Source organism: Dendrobates tinctorius, unplaced genomic scaffold, assembly GCF_039654945.1.
Source record: "Dendrobates tinctorius isolate UK_male_01 unplaced genomic scaffold, ASM3965494v1 ptg000245l, whole genome shotgun sequence".
In the NCBI taxonomy this organism is placed as follows: domain Eukaryota; kingdom Metazoa; phylum Chordata; class Amphibia; order Anura; family Dendrobatidae; genus Dendrobates; species Dendrobates tinctorius.
In genome coordinates, this window is record NW_027361912.1 from 9,102,495 (window position 1) to 9,118,252 (window position 15,758).

Consider the following 15,758-nt stretch of genomic DNA (forward strand, 5'->3'; position numbering starts at 1 on the left):
TTTTGGCAATTACAGGCAGATTGCCTCACTCTCGCCTTCTGCTCCAAGAAACAAACATCAATCCATTGCTGTGAGAAGCAAGGCTTTTCTTCCACACTGGGAGAAGCTAAGACTGTCATTTGCATTCCATGAATTAAGTCTCCTGAGAGACCAACAAAAATTGCCAAAGCTGACTGTATTCCAAGTCATTATGGCGGGGTATTGGGAAAAGTTTTCAATTAGCAATAATCACGCCTTGGATAAACCTCATGGGCAACAATATTGCCACAGCGCAAAGATGAAAGAACAGAAGTGACCAAGGGCTTCCCGCTTCCAGGGCAGAACATTTTAAGCCATGGTGAGTTACAAATCACCACTAGCCCTCCACGCTGCTTCCAGGCATCCTTGGCTTACACATTCTAAGGGTTCAGTTAAGATGTAATTTTTGGCAATTACAGGCAGATTGCCTCACTCTCGCCTTCTGCTCCAAGAAACAAACATCAATCCATCGCTGTGAGAAGCAAGGCTTTTCTTCCACACTGGGAGAACCTAAGACTGTCATTTACATACCATAGATTAAGTCTCCTGAGAGACCAACAAAAATTGCCAAAGCTGACTGTATTTCAAATCATCATGGCGGGGTATTGGGAAAAGTTTTCAATTAGCAATAATCACGCCTCGGTTAAACCTCATAGGCTACGATATTGCCACTGCGCAAAGTTGAAAGAACTGTTGTGACCAATGCCTTCCTGCTTCCAAAGCAGAGCTTGTTTAAGCTATGGTGAGTTACAAATTCTCACTAGCCCTCCCACACTGCTTCCAGGCATTCTGAGCTTCCACATTCTAAGGGCTCAGTTAAGATGAAATTTTTGGCAATTACAGGCAGATTGCCTCACTCTCTCCTTCTGCTCCAGGCAACAAACATCAATCCATTGCTGTGAGAAGCAAGGCTTTTCTTCCACGCTGGAAGGAGCTAAGACTCTGTTATTTGCATACAATGGATTAAGTCTCCTGAGAGACCAACAAAAATTGCCAAAGCAGACTGTATTTCAAATCATCATGGCGGGGTATTGGGAAAAGTTTTCAATTAGCAATAATCACGCCTCGGTTAAAACTCATAGGCTACGATATTGCCACTGCGCAAAGTTGAAAGAACTGTTGTGACCAATGCCTTCCTGCGTCCAAAGCAGAGCTTGTTTAAGCTATGGTGAGTTACAAATTCTCACTAGCCCTCCCACACTGCTTCCAGGCATTCTGAGCTTCCACATTCTAAGGGCTCAGTTAAGATGAAATTTTTGGCAATTACAGGCAGATTGCCTCACTCTCTCCTTCTGCTCCAAGCAACAAACATCAATCCATTGCTGTGAGAAGCAAGGCTATTCTTGCACGCTGGGAGGAGCTAAGACTCTGTTATTTGCATACCATAGATTAAGTCTCCTGAGAGACCAACAAAAATTGCCAAAGCTGACTGTATTTCAAGTCATCACGGCGGGGTATTGGGAAAAGTTTTCAATTAGCAATAATCACGCCTCGGTTAAACCTCATGGGCTACGATATTGCCACTGCGCAAAGTTGAAAGAACTGTTGTGACCAATGCCTTCCTGCTTTCAAAGCAGAGCTTGTTTAAGCTACGGTGAGTTACAAATTCTCACTAGCCCTCCCACACTGCTTCCAGGCATCCTGGGCTTCCACATTCTGAGGGCTCAGGAAAAATGTAATTTTTGGCAATTACAGGCAGATTGCCTCACTCTCGCCTACTGCTCCAAGAAACAAACATCAATCCATTGCTGTGAGAAGCAAGGCTTTGCTTCCACACTGGGAGGACCTAAGACTGCCATTTGCATACCATAGTTTAAGTCTCCTGAGAGACCAACAAAAATTGCCAAAGCTGACTGTATTTCAAGTCATCATGGCGGGGGATTGGGAAAAGTTTTCAATTAGCAATAATCACGCCTCAGTTAAACCTCATGGGCTACGATATTGTCACTGCACAAAGTTGAAAGAACTGTTGTGACCAATGCCTTCCCGCTTCCAAATCAGAGCTTGTTTAAGCTACGGTGAGTTACAAATTCTCACTAGCCCTCCCACACTGCTTCCAGTCATCCTGGGCTTCTACATTCTGAGGGCTCAGTTAAGATGAAATTTTTGGCAATTACAGACAGATTGCCTTACTCTCTCCTTCTGCTCCAGGAAACAAACATCAATCCCTTGCTGTGAGAAGCAAGGCTTTTCTTCCATGCTGGGAGGAGCTAAGACTCTGTTATTTGCATACAATGGATTAAGTCTCCTGAGAGACCAACAAAAATTGCAAAAGCTGACTGTATTTCAAGTCATCATGGCGGGGTATTGGGAAAAATTTTCAATCAGCAATAATCACGCCTCGGTTAAACCTCATGGGCTACGATATTGCCACAGCGCAAAGATTAAGGAACAGAAGTGACCAAGGGCTTCCTGCTTCCAAGGCAGAACTTGTTTAAGCCATGGTGAGTTCCAAATCACCACTAGCCCTCCACGCTGCTTCCAGGCATCCTGGGCTTCCACGTTCTGCGGGATCAGGAAAGATGAAATTTTTAGCAATTACTGGCAGATAGCCTCACTCTCGCCTTCTGCTCCAAGAAACAAACATCAATCCATTGCTGTGAGAAGCAAGGCTTTTCTTCCACACTGGGAGGAGCTAATACTGTCATTTGCACACCATGGATTAAGTCTCCTGAGAGACCAACAAAAATTGCCAAAGCTGACTGTATTTCAAGTCATCATGGCGGGGTATTGGGAAAAGTTTTCAACTAGCAATAATCCCGCCTCGGTTAAACCTCATGGGCTACGATATTGCCACTGCGCAAAGTTGAAGAAACTGTTGTGACCAATGCCTTCCTGCTTCCAAAGCAGAGCTTGTTTAAGCTACGGTGAGTTACAAATTCTCACTAGCCCTCCCACACTGCTTCCAGGCATCCAGGGCTTCCACATTCTGAGGGCTCAGGAAAGATGTAATTTTTGGCAATTACAGGCAGATTGCCTCACTCTCGCCTTCTGCTCCAAGAAACAAACATCAATCCATTGCTGTGAGAAGCAAGGCTTTTCTTCCACACTGGGAGGACCTAAGACTGTCATTTGCATACCATAGATTAAGTCTCCTGAGAGACCAACAAAAATTGCCAAAGCTGACTGTATTCCAAGTCATTATGGCGGGGTATTGGGAAAAGTTTTCAATTAGCAATAATCACGCCTTGGATAAACCTCATGGGCAACAATATTGCCACAGCGCAAAGATGAAAGAACAGAAGTGACCAAGGGCTTCCCGCTTCCAGGGCAGAACATTTTAAGCCATGGTGAGTTACAAATCACCACTAGCCCTCCACGCTGCTTCCAGGCATCCTTGGCTTACACATTCTAAGGGTTCAGTTAAGATGTAATTTTTGGCAATTACAGGCAGATTGCCTCACTCTCGCCTTCTGCTCCAAGAAACAAACATCAATCCATTGCTGTGAGAAGCAAGGCTTTTCTTCCACACTGGGAGAACCTAAGACTGTCATTTACATACCATAGATTAAGTCTCCTGAGAGACCAACAAAAATTGCCAAAGCTGACTGTATTTCAAGTCATCATGGTGGGGTATTGGGAAAAGTTTTCAATTAGCAATAATCACGCCTCGGTTAAACCTCATAGGCTACGATATTGCCACTGCGCAAAGTTGAAAGAACTGTTGTGACCAATGCCTTCCTGCTTCCAAAGCAGAGCTTGTTTAAGCTATGGTGAGTTACAAATTCTCACTAGCCCTCCCACACTGCTTCCAGGCATTCTGAGCTTCCACATTCTAAGGGCTCAGTTAAGATGAAATTTTTGGCAATTACAGGCAGATTGCCTCACTATCTCCTTCTGCTCCAGGCAACAAACATCAATCCATTGCTGTGAGAAGCAAGGCTTTTCTTCCACGCTGGGAGGAGCTAAGACTCTGTTATTTGCATACAATGGATTAAGTCTCCTGAGAGACCAACAAAAATTGCCAAAGCTGACTGTATTTCAAGTCATCATGGCGGGGCATTGGGAAAAGTTTACAATTAGCAATAATCACGCCTCGGTTAAACCTCATGGACTATGATCTTGCCACTGCGCAAAGTTGAAAGAACTGTTGTGACCAATGCCTTCCTGCTTCCAAAGCAGAGCTTGTTTAAGCTACGGTGAGTTACAAATTCTCACTAGCCCTCCCACACTGCTTCCAGGCATCCTGGGCTTCCACATTCTGAGGGCTCAGGAAAGATGTAATTTTTGGCAATTACAGGCAGATTGCCTCACTCTCGCCTTCTGCTCCAAGAAACAAACATCAATCCATTGCTGTGAGAAGCAAGGCTTTTCTTCCACACTGGGAGAAGCTAAGACTGTCATTTGCATTCCATGAATTAAGTCTCCTGAGAGACCAACAAAAATTGCCAAAGCTGACTGTATTCCAAGTCATTATGGCGGGGTATTGGGAAAAGTTTTCAATTAGCAATAATCACGCCTTGGATAAACCTCATGGGCAACAATATTGCCACAGCGCAAAGATGAAAGAACAGAAGTGACCAAGGGCTTCCCGCTTCCAGGGCAGAACATTTTAAGCCATGGTGAGTTACAAATCACCACTAGCCCTCCACGCTGCTTCCAGGCATCCTTGGCTTACACATTCTAAGGGTTCAGTTAAGATGTAATTTTTGGCAATTACAGGCAGATTGCCTCACTCTCGCCTTCTGCTCCAAGAAACAAACATCAATCCATCGCTGTGAGAAGCAAGGCTTTTCTTCCACACTGGGAGAACCTAAGACTGTCATTTACATACCATAGATTAAGTCTCCTGAGAGACCAACAAAAATTGCCAAAGCTGACTGTATTTCAAATCATCATGGCGGGGTATTGGGAAAAGTTTTCAATTAGCAATAATCACGCCTCGGTTAAACCTCATAGGCTACGATATTGCCACTGCGCAAAGTTGAAAGAACTGTTGTGACCAATGCCTTCCTGCTTCCAAAGCAGAGCTTGTTTAAGCTATGGTGAGTTACAAATTCTCACTAGCCCTCCCACACTGCTTCCAGGCATTCTGAGCTTCCACATTCTAAGGGCTCAGTTAAGATGAAATTTTTGGCAATTACAGGCAGATTGCCTCACTCTCTCCTTCTGCTCCAGGCAACAAACATCAATCCATTGCTGTGAGAAGCAAGGCTTTTCTTCCACGCTGGAAGGAGCTAAGACTCTGTTATTTGCATACAATGGATTAAGTCTCCTGAGAGACCAACAAAAATTGCCAAAGCAGACTGTATTTCAAATCATCATGGCGGGGTATTGGGAAAAGTTTTCAATTAGCAATAATCACGCCTCGGTTAAAACTCATAGGCTACGATATTGCCACTGCGCAAAGTTGAAAGAACTGTTGTGACCAATGCCTTCCTGCGTCCAAAGCAGAGCTTGTTTAAGCTATGGTGAGTTACAAATTCTCACTAGCCCTCCCACACTGCTTCCAGGCATTCTGAGCTTCCACATTCTAAGGGCTCAGTTAAGATGAAATTTTTGGCAATTACAGGCAGATTGCCTCACTCTCTCCTTCTGCTCCAAGCAACAAACATCAATCCATTGCTGTGAGAAGCAAGGCTATTCTTCCACGCTGGGAGGAGCTAAGACTCTGTTATTTGCATACCATAGATTAAGTCTCCTGAGAGACCAACAAAAATTGTCAAAGCTGACTGTATTTCAAGTCATCACGGCGGGGTATTGGGAAAAGTTTTCAATTAGCAATAATCACGCCTCGGTTAAACCTCATGGGCTACGATATTGCCACTGCGCAAAGTTGAAAGAACTGTTGTGACCAATGCCTTCCTGCTTTCAAAGCAGAGCTTGTTTAAGCTACGGTGAGTTACAAATTCTCACTAGCCCTCCCACACTGCTTCCAGGCATCCTGGGCTTCCACATTCTGAGGGCTCAGGAAAGATGTAATTTTTGGCAATTACAGGCAGATTGCCTCACTCTCGCCTACTGCTCCAAGAAACAAACATCAATCCATTGCTGTGAGAAGCAAGGCTTTGCTTCCACACTGGGAGGACCTAAGACTGCCATTTGCATACCATAGTTTAAGTCTCCTGAGAGACCAACAAAAATTGCCAAAGCTGACTGTATTTCAAGTCATCATGGCGGGGGATTGGGAAAAGTTTTCAATTAGCAATAATCACGCCTCAGTTAAACCTCATGGGCTACGATATTGTCACTGCACAAAGTTGAAAGAACTGTTGTGACCAATGCCTTCCCGCTTCCAAATCAGAGCTTGTTTAAGCTACGGTGAGTTACAAATTCTCACTAGCCCTCCCACACTGCTTCCAGTCATCCTGGGCTTCTACATTCTGAGGGCTCAGTTAAGATGAAATTTTTGGCAATTACAGACAGATTGACTTACTCTCTCCTTCTGCTCCAGGAAACAAACATCAATCCCTTGCTGTGAGAAGCAAGGCTTTTCTTCCATGCTGGGAGGAGCTAAGACTCTGTTATTTGCATACAATGGATTAAGTCTCCTGAGAGACCAACAAAAATTGCAAAAGCTGACTGTATTTCAAGTCATCATGGCGGGGTATTGGGAAAAATTTTCAATCAGCAATAATCACGCCTCGGTTAAACCTCATGGGCTACGATATTGCCACAGCGCAAAGATTAAGGAACAGAAGTGACCAAGGGCTTCCTGCTTCCAAGGCAGAACTTGTTTAAGCCATGGTGAGTTCCAAATCACCACTAGCCCTCCACGCTGCTTCCAGGCATCCTGGGCTTCCACGTTCTGCGGGATCAGGAAAGATGAAATTTTTAGCAATTACTGGCAGATAGCCTCACTCTCGCCTTCTGCTCCAAGAAACAAACATCAATCCATTGCTGTGAGAAGCAAGGCTTTTCTTCCACACTGGGAGGAGCTAATACTGTCATTTGCACACCATGGATTAAGTCTCCTGAGAGACCAACAAAAAATTGCCAAAGCTGACTGTATTTCAAGTCATCATGGCAGGGTATTGGGAAAAGTTTTCAATCAGCAATAATCACGCCTCGGTTAAACCTCATGGGCTACGATATTGCCACAGCGCAAAGATGAAAGAACAGAAGTGACCAAGGTCTAACCGCTTCCAAGGCAGAACTTTTTAAGCCATGGTGAGTTCCATATCACCAATAGCCCTCCACGCTGATTCCAGGCATCCTGGGCTTCCACATTCTAAGGGCTCAGTTAAGATGTAATTTTTGGCAATTACAGGCAGATTGCCTCACTCTCGCCTTCTACTCCAAGAAACAAACATCAATCCATTGCTGTGAGAAGCAAGGCTTTTCTTCCACACTGGGAGGACCTAAGACTGTCATTTGCATACCACAAATTAAGTCTCCTGAGAGACCAACAATAATTGCCAACGCTAACTATATTTCAAGTCATCATGGTGGGGTAATGCGAAAAGTTTTCAATTAACAATAATCACGCCTCGGTTAAACCTCATGGGCTACGATATTGTCACTGCGCAAAGTTGAAAGAACTGTTGTGACCAATGCCTTCCCTCTTCCAAAGCAGAGCTTGTTTAAGCTACGGTGAGTTACAAATTCTCACTAGCCCTCCCACACTGCTTCCAAGCATCCTGAGCTTCCACATTCTAAGGGCTCAGTTAAGATGAAATTTTAGGCAATTACAGGCAGACTGCCTCACTCTCTCCATCTGCTTCAGGCAACAAACATCAATCCATTGCTGTGAGAAGCTAGGCTTTTCTTCCATGCTGGGAGGAGCTAAGACTCTGTTATTTGCATACAATGGATTAAGTCTCCTGAGAGACCAACAAAAATTGCCAAAGCTGACTGTATTTCAAGTCATCATGGCGGGGTATTGGGAAAAGTTTTCAATTAGCAATAATCACGCCTCGGTTAAACCTCATGGGCTACGATATTGCCACAGCGCAAAGTTGAAAGAACTGTTGTGATCAATGCCTTCCTGCTTCCAAAGCAGAGCTTTTTTAAGCTACGGTGAGTTACAAATTCTCACTAGCCCTCCCACAAAGCTTCCAGGCATCCTGGGCTTCCACATTCTGAGGGCTCAGGAAAGATGTAATTTTTGGCAATTACAGGCAGATTGCCTCACTCTCGCCTTCTGCTCCAAGAAACAAACATCAATCCATTGCTGTGAGAAGCAAGGCTTTTCTTCCACACTGGGAGAAGCTAAGACTGTCATTTGCATTCCATGAATTAAGTCTCCTGAGAGACCAACAAAAATTGCCAAAGCTGACTGTATTTCACGTCATCATGGCGGGGTATAGGGAAAAGTTTTCAATTAGCAATGATATGCCTCGGTTAAACCTAATGGGCTACGATATTGCCACATCGCAAAGATGAAGGAACAGAAGTGATCAACGGCTTCCCGCTTCCAAGGCAGAACTTGTTTAAGCTATGGTGAGTTCCAAATCACCACTAGCCCTCCCACGCTGCTTCCAGACATGCTGGGCTTCCACATGCTAAGGGATCAGGAAAAACAATTTTTGGCAATTACAGGCAGATTGCCTCACTCTCTCCTTCTGCTCCAGGAAACAAACATCAATCCACTGCTGTGAGAAGCAAGGCTTTTCTTCCATGCTGGCAGGAGCTAAGACTGTCATTTGCATACCATGGATTAAGTCTCCTGAGAGACCAACAAAAATTGCCAAAGCTGACTGTATTTCAAGTCATCATGGCGGGGTATTGGGAAAAGTTTTCAATAAGCAATAATCACGCCTTGGATAAACCTCATGGGCAACAATATTGCCACAGCGCAAAGATGAAAGAACAGAAGTGACCAAGGGCTTCCCGCTTCCAGGGCAGAACATTTTAAGCCATGGTGAGTTGCAAATCACCACTAGCCCTCCACGCTGCTTCCAGGCATCCTTGGCTTACACATTCTAAGGGTTCAGTTAAGATGTAATTTTTGGCAATTACAGGCAGATTGCCTCACTCTCGCCTTCTGCTCCAAGAAACAAACATCAATCCATTGCTGTGAGAAGCAAGGCTTTTCTTCCACACTGGGAGGACCTAAAGGGGTTTTACACTAAGCAATATCGCTAGCAATATCGCTAAAACGTCACTGGTTTTGTGACGTTATAGCGATATTGCTAGCGATATCGCTATGTGTGATACTTACCTCCGACCGGCTCCCCCGCTGCTCATCGCTGATCGCGCGAGAATGTCTGGCTCCATTTCTCGTCGGGCGCTTCCTGCTGGGCTTCCTGCTGTGACGTCCAGCGATGCGTGGAGGCGGGCGGGAGGACGCCAGGATCGCTGTGTGTGAAAGGTAAGTATCGTCTGCTGCGTCGCTGCTGCATCGCTGTGAGATCTTTCTGTATGAAAGCTCACTAGCGATCATTTAGCGATGCACCAGCGATCCTGACCGGGTCGGATCGCTGGTGCATCGCTAAAAGTAAAAGGGCCTTTAGACTGTCATTTACATACCATAGATTAAGTCTCCTGAGAGACCAACAAAAATTGCCAAAGCTGACTGTATTTCAAGTCATCATGACGGGGTATTGGGAAGATTTTCAATTAACAATAATCACGCCTCGGTTAAACCTCATAGGCTACGATATTGCCACTGCGCAAAGTTGAAAGAACTGTTGTGACCAATGCCTTCCCGCTTCCAAAGCAGAGCTTGTTTAAGCTATGGTGAGTTACAAATTCTCACTAGCCCTCCCACACTGCTTCCAGGCATTCTGAGCTTCCACATTCTAAGGGCTCAGTTAAGATGAAATTTTTGGCACTTACAGGCAGATTGCCTCACTCTCTCCTTCTGCTTCAGGCAACAAACATCAATCCATTGCTGTGAGAAGCAAGGCTATTCTTCCACGCTGGGAGGAGCTAAGACTCTGTTATTTGCATACCATAGATTAAGTCTCCTGAGAGACCAATAAAAATTGCCAAAGCTGACTGTATTTCAAGTCATCATGGCGGGGTATTAGGAAAAGTTTTCAATTAGCAATAATCACGCCTCGGTTAAACCTCATGGGATACGATATTGCCACTGCGCAAAGTTGAAAGAACTGTTGTGACCAATGCCTTCCTGCTTTCAAAGCAGAGCTTGTTTAAGCTACGGTGAGTTACAAATTCTCACTAGCCCTCCCACACTGCTTCCAGGCATCCTGGGCTTCAACATTCTGAGGGCTCAGGAAAGATGTAATTTTTGGCAATTACAGGCAGATTGCCTCACTCTCGCCTACTGCTCCAAGAAACAAACATCAATCCATTGCTGTGAGAAGCAAGGCTTTTCTTCCACACTGGGAGGACCTAAGACTGTCATTTACATACCATAGATTAAGTCTTCTGAGAGACCAACAAAAATTGCCAAAGCTGACTGAATTTCAAGTCATCATGGCAGGGTATTGGGACAAGTTTTCAATTAGCAATAATCACGCCTCGGTTAAACCTCATAGGCTACGATATTGCCACTGCGCAAAGTTGAAAGAACTGTTGTGACCAATGCCTTCCTGCTTCCAAAGCAGAGCTTATTAAAGCTATGGTGAGTTACAAATTCTCACTAGCCCTCCCACACTGCTTCCAGGCATTCTGAGCTTCCACATTCTAAGGGCTCAGTTAAGATGAAATTTTTGGCAATTACAGGCAGATTGCCTCACTCTCTCCTTCTGCTCCAGGCAACAAACATCAATCCATTGCTGCGAGAAGCAAGGCTATTCTTCCACGCTGGGAGGAGCTAAGACTCTGTTATTTGCATATCATAGATTAAGTCTCCTGAGAGACCAACAAAAATTGCCAAAGCTGACTGTATTTCAAGTCATCATGGCGGGGTATTGGGAAAAGTTTTCAATTAGCAATAATCACGCCTCGGTTAAACCTCATGGGCTACGATATTGTCACTGCACAAAGTTGAAAGAACTGTTGTGACCAATGCCTTCCCGCTTCCAAATCAGAGCTTGTTTAAGCTACGGTGAGTTACAAATTCTCAATAGCCCTTCCACACTGCTTCCAGGCATCCTGAGCTTCCACATTCTAAGGGCTCAGTTAAGATGAAATTTTTGGCCATTACAGGCAGATTGCCTCACTCTCTCCTTCTGCTCCAAGAAACAAACATCAATCCATTGCTGTGAGAAGCAAGGCTTTTCTTCCACACTGGGAGGACCTAAGACTGTCATTTGCATACCATAGATTAAGTCTCCTGAGAGACCAACAAAGATTGCCAAAGCTGACTGTATTTCAAGTCATCATGGCGGGGTATTGGGAAAAGTTTTCAATTAGCAATAATCACGCCTCGGTTAAACCTCATGGGCTACGATATTGTCACTGCGCAAAGTTGAAAGAACTGTTGTGACCAATGCCTTCCCGCTTCCAAATCAGAGCTTGTTTAAGCTACGGTGAGTTACAAATTCTCAATAGACCTTCCACACTGCTTCCAGGCATCCTGAGCTTCCACATTCTAAGGGCTCAGTTAAGATGAAATTTTTGGCCATTACAGGCAGATTGCCTCACTCTTTCCTTCTGCTTCAGGAAACAAACATCAATCCATTGCTGTGAGAATCTAGGCTTCTCTTCCACGCTGGGAGGAGGTATGACTCTGTTATTTGCATACAATGGATTAAGTCTCCTGAGAGACCAACAAAAATTGCCAAAGCTGACTGTATTTCAAGTCATCATGGCGGGGTATTGGGAAAAGTTTTCAACTAGCAATAATCCCGCCTCGGTTAAACCTCATGGGCTACGATATTGCCACTGCGCAAAGTTGAAAAAACTGTTGTGACCAATGCCTTCCTGCTTCCAAAGCAGAGCTTGTTTAAGCTACGGTGAGTTACAAATTCTCACTAGCCCTCCCACACTGCTTCCAGGCATCCTGGGCTTCAACATTCTGAGGGCTCAGGAAAGATGTAATTTTTGGCAATTACAGGCAGATTGCCTCACTCTCGCCTACTGCTCCAAGAAACAAACATCAATCCATTGCTGTGAGAAGCAAGGCTTTTCTTCCACACTGGGAGGACCTAAGACTGTCATTTACATACCATAGATTAAGTCTTCTGAGAGACCAACAAAAATTGCCAAAGCTGACTGAATTTCAAGTCATCATGGCAGGGTATTGGGACAAGTTTTCAATTAGCAATAATCACGCCTCGGTTAAACCTCATAGGCTACGATATTGCCACTGCGCAAAGTTGAAAGAACTGTTGTGACCAATGCCTTCCTGCTTCCAAAGCAGAGCTTATTAAAGCTATGGTGAGTTACAAATTCTCACTAGCCCTCCCACACTGCTTCCAGGCATTCTGAGCTTCCACATTCTAAGGGCTCAGTTAAGATGAAATTTTTGGCAATTACAGGCAGATTGCCTCACTCTCTCCTTCTGCTCCAGGCAACAAACATCAATCCATTGCTGCGAGAAGCAAGGCTATTCTTCCACGCTGGGAGGAGCTAAGACTCTGTTATTTGCATATCATAGATTAAGTCTCCTGAGAGACCAACAAAAATTGCCAAAGCTGACTGTATTTCAAGTCATCATGGCGGGGTATTGGGAAAAGTTTTCAATTAGCAATAATCATGCCTCGGTTAAACCTCATGGGCTACGATATTGTCACTGCACAAAGTTGAAAGAACTGTTGTGACCAATGCCTTCCCGCTTCCAAATCAGAGCTTGTTTAAGCTACGGTGAGTTACAAATTCTCAATAGCCCTTCCACACTGCTTCCAGGCATCCTGAGCTTCCACATTCTAAGGGCTCAGTTAAGATGAAATTTTTGGCCATTACAGGCAGATTGCCTCACTCTCTCCTTCTGCTCCAAGAAACAAACATCAATCCATTGCTGTGAGAAGCAAGGCTTTTCTTCCACACTGGGAGGACCTAAGACTGTCATTTGCATACCATAGATTAAGTCTCCTGAGAGACCAACAAAGATTGCCAAAGCTGACTGTATTTCAAGTCATCATGGCGGGGTATTGGGAAAAGTTTTCAATTAGCAATAATCACGCCTCGGTTAAACCTCATGGGCTACGATATTGTCACTGCGCAAAGTTGAAAGAACTGTTGTGACCAATGCCTTCCCGCTTCCAAATCAGAGCTTGTTTAAGCTACGGTGAGTTACAAATTCTCAATAGACCTTCCACACTGCTTCCAGGCATCCTGAGCTTCCACATTCTAAGGGCTCAGTTAAGATGAAATTTTTGGCCATTACAGGCAGATTGCCTCACTCTTTCCTTCTGCTTCAGGAAACAAACATCAATCCATTGCTGTGAGAATCTAGGCTTTTCTTCCACGCTGGGAGGAGGTATGACTCTGTTATTTGCATACAATGGATTAAGTCTCCTGAGAGACCAACAAAAATTGCCAAAGCTGACTGTATTTCAAGTCATCATGGCGGGGTATTGGGAAAAGTTTTCAACTAGCAATAATCCCGCCTCGGTTAAACCTCATGGGCTACGATATTGCCACTGCGCAAAGTTGAAAAAACTGTTGTGACCAATGCCTTCCTGCTTCCAAAGCAGAGCTTGTTTAAGCTACGGTGAGTTACAAATTCTCACTAGCCCTCCCACACTGCTTCCAGGCATCCAGGGCTTCCACATTCTGAGGGCTCAGGAAAGATGTAATTTTTGGCAATTACAGGCAGATTGCCTCACTCTCGCCTTCTGCTCCAAGAAACAAACATCAATCCATTGCTGTGAGAAGCAAGGCTTTTCTTCCACACTGGGAGGACCTAAGACTGTCATTTACATATCATAGATTAAGTCTCCTGAGAGACCAACAAAAATTGCCAAAGCTGACTATTTCAAGTCATCATGGCGGGGTATTGGGAAAAGTTTTCAATTAGCAATAATCACGCCTCGGTTAAACCTCATAGGCTACGATATTGCCACTGCGCAAAGTTGAAAGAACTGTTGTGACCAATGCCTTCCTGCTTCCAAAGCAGAGCTTGTTTAAGCTATGGTGAGTTACAAATTCTCACTAGCCCTCCCACACTGCTTCCAGGCATTCTGAGCTTCCACATTCTAAGGGCTCAGTTAAGATGAAATTTTTGGCAATTACAGGCAGATTGCCTCACTCTCTCCTTCTGCTCCAGGCAACAAACATCAATCCATTGCTGTGAGAAGCAAGGCTATTCTTCCACGCTGGGAGGAGCTAAGACTCTGTTATTTGTATACCATAGATTAAGTCTCCTGAGAGACCAACAAAAATTGCCAAAGCTGACTGTATTTCAAGTCATCATGGCAGGGTATTGGGAAAAGTTTTCAATTAGCAATAATCACGCCTCGGTTAAACCTCATGGGCTACGATATTGCCACTGCGCAAAGTTGAAAGAACTGTTGTGACCAATGCCTTCCTGCTTTCAAAGCAGAGCTTGTTTAAGCTACGGTGAGTTACAAATTCTCACTAGCCCTCCCACACTGCTTCCAGGCATCCTGGGCTTCCACATTCTGAGGGCTCAGGAAAGATGTAATTTTTGGCAATTACAGGCAGATTGCCTCACTCTCGCCTTCTGCTCCAAGAAACAAACATCAATCCATTGCTGTGAGAAGCAAGGCTTTTCTTCCACACTGGGAGGACCTAAGACTGTCATTTGCATACCATAGATTAAGTCTCCTGAGAGACCAACAAAAATTGCCAAAGCTGACTGTATTTCAAGTCATCATGGCGGGGTATTGGGAAAAGTTTTCAATTAGCAATAATCACGCCTCGGTTAAACCTCATGGGCTATGATATTGTCACTGCACAAAGTTGAAAGAACTGTTGTGACCAATGCCTTCCCGCTTCCAAATCAGAGCTTGTTTAAGCTACGGTGAGTTACAAATTCTCAATAGCCCTTCCACACTGCTTCCAGGCATCCTGAGCTTCCACATTCTAAGGGCTCAGTTAAGATGAAATTTTTGGCCATTACAGGCAGATTGCCTCACTCTCTCCTTCTGCTCCAAGAAACAAACATCAATCCATTGCTGTGAGAAGCAAGGCTTTTCTTCCACACTTGGAGGACCTAAGACTGTCATTTGCATACCATAGATTAAGTCTCCTGAGAGACCAACAAAAATTGCCAAAGCTGACTGTAATTCAAGTCATCATGGCGGGGTATTGGGAAAAGTTTTCAATTAGCAATAATCACGCCTCGGTTAAACCTCATGGGCTAAGATATTGCCACTGCGCAAAGTTGAAAGAAATGTTGTGACCAATGCCTTCCTGCTTCCAAAGCAGAGCTTGTTTAAGCTACGGTGAGTTACAAATTCTCACTAGCCCTCCCACACTGCTTCCAGGCATCCTGGGCTTCCACATTCTGAGGGCTCAGGAAAGATGTAATTTTTGGCAATTACAGGCAGATTGCCTCACTCTCGCCTTCTGCTCCAATAAACAAACATCAATCCATTGCTGTGAGAAGCAAGGCTTTTCTTCCACACTGGGAGAAGCTAAGACTGTCATTTGCATTCCATGAATTAAGTCTCCTGAGAGACCAACAAAAATTGCCAAAGCTGACTGTATTCCAAGTCATTATGGCGGGGTATTGGGAAAAGTTTTCAATTAGCAATAATCACGCCTTGGATAAACCTCATGGGCAACAATATTGCCACAGCGCAAAGATGAAAGAACAGAAGTGACCAAGGGCTTCCCGCTTCCAGGGCAGAACATTTTAAGCCATGGTGAGTTACAAATCACCACTAGCCCTCCACGCTGCTTCCAGGCATCCTTGGCTTACACATTCTAAGGGCTCAGTTAAGATGAAATTTTTGGCCATTACAGGCAGATTGCCTCACTCTCTCCTTCTGCTCCAAGAAACAAACATGAATCCATTGCTGTAAGAAGCAAGGCTTTTC

General features: G+C 44.5%; 36 non-coding genes across 36 annotated transcripts; all 36 read right to left on the reverse strand.

Annotated features, from left to right (window-relative positions):
* Window positions 1-138: 138 nt before the first annotated feature.
* Window positions 139-279, reverse strand: LOC141061917 (U4 spliceosomal RNA). The gene has a single exon (XR_012223733.1). It is a non-coding gene; the product is annotated as a U4 spliceosomal RNA (small nuclear RNA).
* Window positions 280-560: 281 nt separating this feature from the next.
* LOC141062853 (U4 spliceosomal RNA) lies at window positions 561-701 on the reverse strand. Its single transcript, XR_012224559.1, has one exon. It is a non-coding gene; the product is annotated as a U4 spliceosomal RNA (small nuclear RNA).
* Window positions 702-986: 285 nt separating this feature from the next.
* On the reverse strand, window positions 987-1,127 carry LOC141061952 (U4 spliceosomal RNA). Its single transcript, XR_012223765.1, has one exon. It is a non-coding gene; the product is annotated as a U4 spliceosomal RNA (small nuclear RNA).
* A 285-nt stretch (window positions 1,128-1,412) lies between these two features.
* LOC141062819 (U4 spliceosomal RNA) lies at window positions 1,413-1,553 on the reverse strand. The gene has a single exon (XR_012224529.1). It is a non-coding gene; the product is annotated as a U4 spliceosomal RNA (small nuclear RNA).
* A 283-nt stretch (window positions 1,554-1,836) lies between these two features.
* Window positions 1,837-1,977, reverse strand: LOC141061338 (U4 spliceosomal RNA). The gene has a single exon (XR_012223208.1). It is a non-coding gene; the product is annotated as a U4 spliceosomal RNA (small nuclear RNA).
* A 285-nt stretch (window positions 1,978-2,262) lies between these two features.
* Window positions 2,263-2,403, reverse strand: LOC141061432 (U4 spliceosomal RNA). The gene has a single exon (XR_012223294.1). It is a non-coding gene; the product is annotated as a U4 spliceosomal RNA (small nuclear RNA).
* Window positions 2,404-2,685: 282 nt separating this feature from the next.
* LOC141062976 (U4 spliceosomal RNA) lies at window positions 2,686-2,826 on the reverse strand. Its single transcript, XR_012224671.1, has one exon. It is a non-coding gene; the product is annotated as a U4 spliceosomal RNA (small nuclear RNA).
* A 283-nt stretch (window positions 2,827-3,109) lies between these two features.
* Window positions 3,110-3,250, reverse strand: LOC141061919 (U4 spliceosomal RNA). The gene has a single exon (XR_012223735.1). It is a non-coding gene; the product is annotated as a U4 spliceosomal RNA (small nuclear RNA).
* Window positions 3,251-3,531: 281 nt separating this feature from the next.
* Window positions 3,532-3,672, reverse strand: LOC141060910 (U4 spliceosomal RNA). The gene has a single exon (XR_012222821.1). It is a non-coding gene; the product is annotated as a U4 spliceosomal RNA (small nuclear RNA).
* A 285-nt stretch (window positions 3,673-3,957) lies between these two features.
* Window positions 3,958-4,098, reverse strand: LOC141061670 (U4 spliceosomal RNA). Its single transcript, XR_012223509.1, has one exon. It is a non-coding gene; the product is annotated as a U4 spliceosomal RNA (small nuclear RNA).
* A 283-nt stretch (window positions 4,099-4,381) lies between these two features.
* On the reverse strand, window positions 4,382-4,522 carry LOC141061921 (U4 spliceosomal RNA). The gene has a single exon (XR_012223736.1). It is a non-coding gene; the product is annotated as a U4 spliceosomal RNA (small nuclear RNA).
* Window positions 4,523-4,803: 281 nt separating this feature from the next.
* On the reverse strand, window positions 4,804-4,944 carry LOC141062854 (U4 spliceosomal RNA). Its single transcript, XR_012224560.1, has one exon. It is a non-coding gene; the product is annotated as a U4 spliceosomal RNA (small nuclear RNA).
* A 285-nt stretch (window positions 4,945-5,229) lies between these two features.
* On the reverse strand, window positions 5,230-5,370 carry LOC141061954 (U4 spliceosomal RNA). Its single transcript, XR_012223767.1, has one exon. It is a non-coding gene; the product is annotated as a U4 spliceosomal RNA (small nuclear RNA).
* A 285-nt stretch (window positions 5,371-5,655) lies between these two features.
* LOC141061328 (U4 spliceosomal RNA) lies at window positions 5,656-5,796 on the reverse strand. Its single transcript, XR_012223199.1, has one exon. It is a non-coding gene; the product is annotated as a U4 spliceosomal RNA (small nuclear RNA).
* A 283-nt stretch (window positions 5,797-6,079) lies between these two features.
* LOC141061339 (U4 spliceosomal RNA) lies at window positions 6,080-6,220 on the reverse strand. Its single transcript, XR_012223209.1, has one exon. It is a non-coding gene; the product is annotated as a U4 spliceosomal RNA (small nuclear RNA).
* Window positions 6,221-6,505: 285 nt separating this feature from the next.
* Window positions 6,506-6,646, reverse strand: LOC141061433 (U4 spliceosomal RNA). The gene has a single exon (XR_012223295.1). It is a non-coding gene; the product is annotated as a U4 spliceosomal RNA (small nuclear RNA).
* Window positions 6,647-6,928: 282 nt separating this feature from the next.
* Window positions 6,929-7,070, reverse strand: LOC141061674 (U4 spliceosomal RNA). The gene has a single exon (XR_012223513.1). It is a non-coding gene; the product is annotated as a U4 spliceosomal RNA (small nuclear RNA).
* Window positions 7,071-7,351: 281 nt separating this feature from the next.
* Window positions 7,352-7,492, reverse strand: LOC141062500 (U4 spliceosomal RNA). Its single transcript, XR_012224261.1, has one exon. It is a non-coding gene; the product is annotated as a U4 spliceosomal RNA (small nuclear RNA).
* A 285-nt stretch (window positions 7,493-7,777) lies between these two features.
* Window positions 7,778-7,918, reverse strand: LOC141062791 (U4 spliceosomal RNA). Its single transcript, XR_012224504.1, has one exon. It is a non-coding gene; the product is annotated as a U4 spliceosomal RNA (small nuclear RNA).
* A 283-nt stretch (window positions 7,919-8,201) lies between these two features.
* Window positions 8,202-8,341, reverse strand: LOC141062613 (U4 spliceosomal RNA). Its single transcript, XR_012224364.1, has one exon. It is a non-coding gene; the product is annotated as a U4 spliceosomal RNA (small nuclear RNA).
* Window positions 8,342-8,622: 281 nt separating this feature from the next.
* Window positions 8,623-8,763, reverse strand: LOC141061769 (U4 spliceosomal RNA). The gene has a single exon (XR_012223599.1). It is a non-coding gene; the product is annotated as a U4 spliceosomal RNA (small nuclear RNA).
* A 677-nt stretch (window positions 8,764-9,440) lies between these two features.
* Window positions 9,441-9,580, reverse strand: LOC141062118 (U4 spliceosomal RNA). Its single transcript, XR_012223916.1, has one exon. It is a non-coding gene; the product is annotated as a U4 spliceosomal RNA (small nuclear RNA).
* Window positions 9,581-9,865: 285 nt separating this feature from the next.
* On the reverse strand, window positions 9,866-10,006 carry LOC141061494 (U4 spliceosomal RNA). The gene has a single exon (XR_012223350.1). It is a non-coding gene; the product is annotated as a U4 spliceosomal RNA (small nuclear RNA).
* A 283-nt stretch (window positions 10,007-10,289) lies between these two features.
* LOC141061497 (U4 spliceosomal RNA) lies at window positions 10,290-10,430 on the reverse strand. Its single transcript, XR_012223353.1, has one exon. It is a non-coding gene; the product is annotated as a U4 spliceosomal RNA (small nuclear RNA).
* Window positions 10,431-10,715: 285 nt separating this feature from the next.
* On the reverse strand, window positions 10,716-10,856 carry LOC141060872 (U4 spliceosomal RNA). Its single transcript, XR_012222786.1, has one exon. It is a non-coding gene; the product is annotated as a U4 spliceosomal RNA (small nuclear RNA).
* A 283-nt stretch (window positions 10,857-11,139) lies between these two features.
* On the reverse strand, window positions 11,140-11,280 carry LOC141061299 (U4 spliceosomal RNA). The gene has a single exon (XR_012223173.1). It is a non-coding gene; the product is annotated as a U4 spliceosomal RNA (small nuclear RNA).
* Window positions 11,281-11,565: 285 nt separating this feature from the next.
* On the reverse strand, window positions 11,566-11,706 carry LOC141062977 (U4 spliceosomal RNA). Its single transcript, XR_012224672.1, has one exon. It is a non-coding gene; the product is annotated as a U4 spliceosomal RNA (small nuclear RNA).
* A 283-nt stretch (window positions 11,707-11,989) lies between these two features.
* LOC141061498 (U4 spliceosomal RNA) lies at window positions 11,990-12,130 on the reverse strand. Its single transcript, XR_012223354.1, has one exon. It is a non-coding gene; the product is annotated as a U4 spliceosomal RNA (small nuclear RNA).
* A 285-nt stretch (window positions 12,131-12,415) lies between these two features.
* LOC141063089 (U4 spliceosomal RNA) lies at window positions 12,416-12,556 on the reverse strand. Its single transcript, XR_012224773.1, has one exon. It is a non-coding gene; the product is annotated as a U4 spliceosomal RNA (small nuclear RNA).
* Window positions 12,557-12,839: 283 nt separating this feature from the next.
* LOC141061300 (U4 spliceosomal RNA) lies at window positions 12,840-12,980 on the reverse strand. The gene has a single exon (XR_012223174.1). It is a non-coding gene; the product is annotated as a U4 spliceosomal RNA (small nuclear RNA).
* A 285-nt stretch (window positions 12,981-13,265) lies between these two features.
* Window positions 13,266-13,406, reverse strand: LOC141062978 (U4 spliceosomal RNA). Its single transcript, XR_012224673.1, has one exon. It is a non-coding gene; the product is annotated as a U4 spliceosomal RNA (small nuclear RNA).
* Window positions 13,407-13,689: 283 nt separating this feature from the next.
* Window positions 13,690-13,828, reverse strand: LOC141060919 (U4 spliceosomal RNA). The gene has a single exon (XR_012222829.1). It is a non-coding gene; the product is annotated as a U4 spliceosomal RNA (small nuclear RNA).
* A 285-nt stretch (window positions 13,829-14,113) lies between these two features.
* Window positions 14,114-14,254, reverse strand: LOC141063054 (U4 spliceosomal RNA). Its single transcript, XR_012224741.1, has one exon. It is a non-coding gene; the product is annotated as a U4 spliceosomal RNA (small nuclear RNA).
* A 283-nt stretch (window positions 14,255-14,537) lies between these two features.
* LOC141062901 (U4 spliceosomal RNA) lies at window positions 14,538-14,678 on the reverse strand. The gene has a single exon (XR_012224603.1). It is a non-coding gene; the product is annotated as a U4 spliceosomal RNA (small nuclear RNA).
* A 283-nt stretch (window positions 14,679-14,961) lies between these two features.
* On the reverse strand, window positions 14,962-15,102 carry LOC141062918 (U4 spliceosomal RNA). The gene has a single exon (XR_012224618.1). It is a non-coding gene; the product is annotated as a U4 spliceosomal RNA (small nuclear RNA).
* A 283-nt stretch (window positions 15,103-15,385) lies between these two features.
* Window positions 15,386-15,526, reverse strand: LOC141061922 (U4 spliceosomal RNA). The gene has a single exon (XR_012223737.1). It is a non-coding gene; the product is annotated as a U4 spliceosomal RNA (small nuclear RNA).
* Between the last annotated feature and the right edge of the window lie 232 nt (window positions 15,527-15,758).